Source organism: Mus pahari, chromosome 17, assembly GCF_900095145.1.
Source record: "Mus pahari chromosome 17, PAHARI_EIJ_v1.1, whole genome shotgun sequence".
Classification (NCBI taxonomy): Eukaryota; Metazoa; Chordata; class Mammalia; order Rodentia; family Muridae; genus Mus; species Mus pahari.
Genome location: NC_034606.1, coordinates 67,165,285 through 67,168,634, shown reverse-complemented (window position 1 = coordinate 67,168,634; position 3,350 = coordinate 67,165,285).

Here is a 3,350-nt window from a genome sequence, read left to right as displayed (position 1 = left end):
TTCTTCACAAGCTTACATTCTGATGTGAGGAGACAGATAAACATTAGCAAATAAGGCATGTCGAATAATTGTAAGAGCTGAGGAATAACGAAGCAAGGTAAAGAAAATGGAGTGAGGAGATGTGAAGGGTTACATGGGTTTATCTAGGACCACATAGGAATGTAGCTTTGGAAGAGCAGTCGGGTGCTCTTACCCACTGAGCCATCTCACCAGCCCGGGCTAAACAGTTCTAATGGCTAGCCATTCCCAAAGATTCAATTGGTTAGCCATTGGGGATCCTTTAAAGGTCAGGCACACAAAATAAATTATACTACATTTCCCCCATTTGTTTCAGCTACTAACTATGCAGTCTTGAAGCTGTTCTTTGTAACCATGCTATTGTTGCAATTTTTGCTTCTCCATTAATTATTTCCAGTGTCTTTGCAGGAGATCTAGTGTCTGATGTGATCTTTCTGTTGGTCTCTCAGGAGCACATTTACAACTGAGATAGAACCTAACAGTGATACTTCACTTTCCTGGATACCACTTGTTGAGCCTTTTATACCCCTGGACTATCTTATTCTGGAGTTCCTTGATGACATCTCTTAATCTCTGCATCCAACTCTGTGAACCTTGGCTTATAGTCCCAATGTGGGCATGTGGAATGTACATTCAGCACAGTCTGTCTTAAAGACCTGCTCGCAGGCCTGTAGTTGCTCTGTATTGCAGATGGCACTGTATCACAAGACACCAGAGTCCTGCACATAGGCCTGTCAGTGGTTAGGAACTGAACATTTCTTGCCCAGGCTTTTCTGGCTGGCAGTGGAAGGCAGTGGCTGGCCTGGCTCTTCTGTGCTCTCTCTGGGTCAGGGGCCAAGTTTTCAGAAGACCTCCCCTGCTCAATTCTGAGTTTTATTAGTTTTGATGGTATCCACTGCTTTTCATTTCCTATGGAAATCCAAGTCCCCAAAGCAAAACAATTGCTGACTTCCGTTCTGATGTTAACACATCCTTATAATATATAGGATGATTTAATTACACATATTTTTTCCTGTAACCCAGTGTCTCTCAGTTTCTGTTGCTCCTTTCTCATTAACATTCAGAAACTTTAAAGTAAACAGCATACTATTTAGTCTATCCTTGGGAGGGGTGGGGGGAGGGAACCTTTCTTTCTTTCTTTCTTTCTTTCTTTCTTTCTTTCTTTCTTTCTTTCTTTTGCTTTTTTTGGTTTTTGGTTTTTCGAGACAGGGTTTCTCTGTATAGCCCTGGCTGTCCTGGAACTCACTTTGTAGACCAGGCTGGCCTTGAACTCAGAAATCCGCCTGCCTCTGCCTCTGAGTGCTGGGATTAAAGGCGTGCGCCACCACGCCTGGCTCTTTTTTGTTTTATAAGTATTTCTTTTAAGATATGATTAGAGTTTTCTACAATTGCTTGTTCTGTATGAATGTGTGGTATATCTGTTAAAAAGTAGCCTTTATGACTTGCCTTAGATGATAAAAGGAATTCTAGACTGTAACAGATCTATTGGTTGAAGTCCTCTAGTCAAAGCTTTTAAATCTGTTAACATTCTCCATGTTCCCAATTTCTTTTTTATAAAAAAAATACAGGGGAATTCCATGGGCTGGTAGGGTCTTCTATTTGTTGAGCCCTCATCTCCTCCTGTACAGCTGTTAAAGTGTCTGCAATTTTTCCTTAGTTAAGGGCCACTGATCTACCCACATAGGCTTTTTAGTCAACCATTTTAAGGGTGGGGCCATTTCAGCAGTGGTCTTCCTTATAAATGTGGATACTCAGTCCCTATTGTAGCCTGCTTTTGGACAGCCTGAACATTCTGTGGTTGTTCTGAATGATGTTTTTCAATACCTTCCCCAGAAGTATCTTCCATTTCATCCTTTATTTTAGGGATTGTCTCTGGTATTGAGGGAATATTAATCTGAGTTTCCCATTGTTGTGATAAATCTTATTCCCATACATGTATTGGTATGTTAGCCACATAAGCTCTTAAATTTCCTATTTGACCTTACAGTACCATACATTTAACCCATCACATACTTTGTTTTATCTGAGATAACATTCCAATTCCTAGAAACTGGGTATAAACCTTTTTTTTTTTTTGTGGTTTTTTGAGACAGGGTTTCTCTGTATAGCCCTGGCTGTCCTGGTACTCACTTGGTAGACCAGGCTGGCCTTGAACTCAGAAATCCACCTGCCTCTGCCTCCCAAGTGCTGGGATTAAAGGCGTGCGCCGCCACGCCCGGCGGGTATAAACCTTTTAAAGTAGCCATTCTGAAATTCCAAGATTTTTATGAAATAATAGTTACATCAGCTCCTGTATTCACCAAGCCTTCTATTTCAATGTTATTCACTTGTAACTTTGATTTTGGTCTCTGATCATAAACAACTGTTTGTAGAACACACATTTTCTAGTAATTCCAAAACCCCTCCTGATCTTTCTACCAGAGTAGCTTTGCATTTGATGGGAAACAGCTGAACAATCCCATCACCTTTGCTAAATCATATGCCTTTTTTTTTCTTTATATAAGCCATTATTTTAATTTTTATTTGAAATCTTCATCTATAATTCCTGGATGTACAATAAGTCCTTGGAAAGTGAAACTGCTCTTACCCAAGACCATTCCTAATGTCCCTGAAGGCAAAGGACCATAAACTCCAATAGATATTTTTTAACATTAAATTTTGGGAGATAGTGCAAGAGGTTTGTCTGTGGCCAAGTCTAGAGCTGCACTGCCAGCAGTGGCATGCATTAGAGGTTTTTCTACCTGCTTGCTATGTCCTGACTGACAAGAGATAAATAGCTTGTGCTTTCTGGTGTGGGGCATCAAGCTAGGCCCCCCATTTTTTCCCCAATGGCAAGAGATTGTCTTGGATATCTCTCTCAGACCTACACTCACTGGTCCAATAGCAACCACATTGCCTGCACACCCTTGGAAGCCTGGGCCTTCTCTCTAGTTTATATTTATAAAAAACCATTGCCCTTAGAGATGCCTTTTTCACAGTTTTGTTTCTAATGTCCATATTGAACTGAGGGAAGGGAAGGTTTCATTGGAAAATGCTGAGTGACTTGAGAGTCATGGTTTAGGTGAGGATGGTAGCGAAGCCCATGGTATAGGCTGGTGAGGACCCCAGGATTCTGAAAACGCTCCACAGGTAGAGGGTTTGCTCACCTCTGCAGGATTGCTGATGGGGAACGTTTGAGAAAGACAGACATTGGTTGTGGTAGTGAAAGATTTAGCCTGAAAACAAATGGATCTGGTGGAGTGGTATGATGGACATTTTTGTTTATCAACTTGACTGCATCTGGGCTCACCTATGAGGATCCTCTCTCCCTCCCTTCTTCCTCCTCCTCCTCC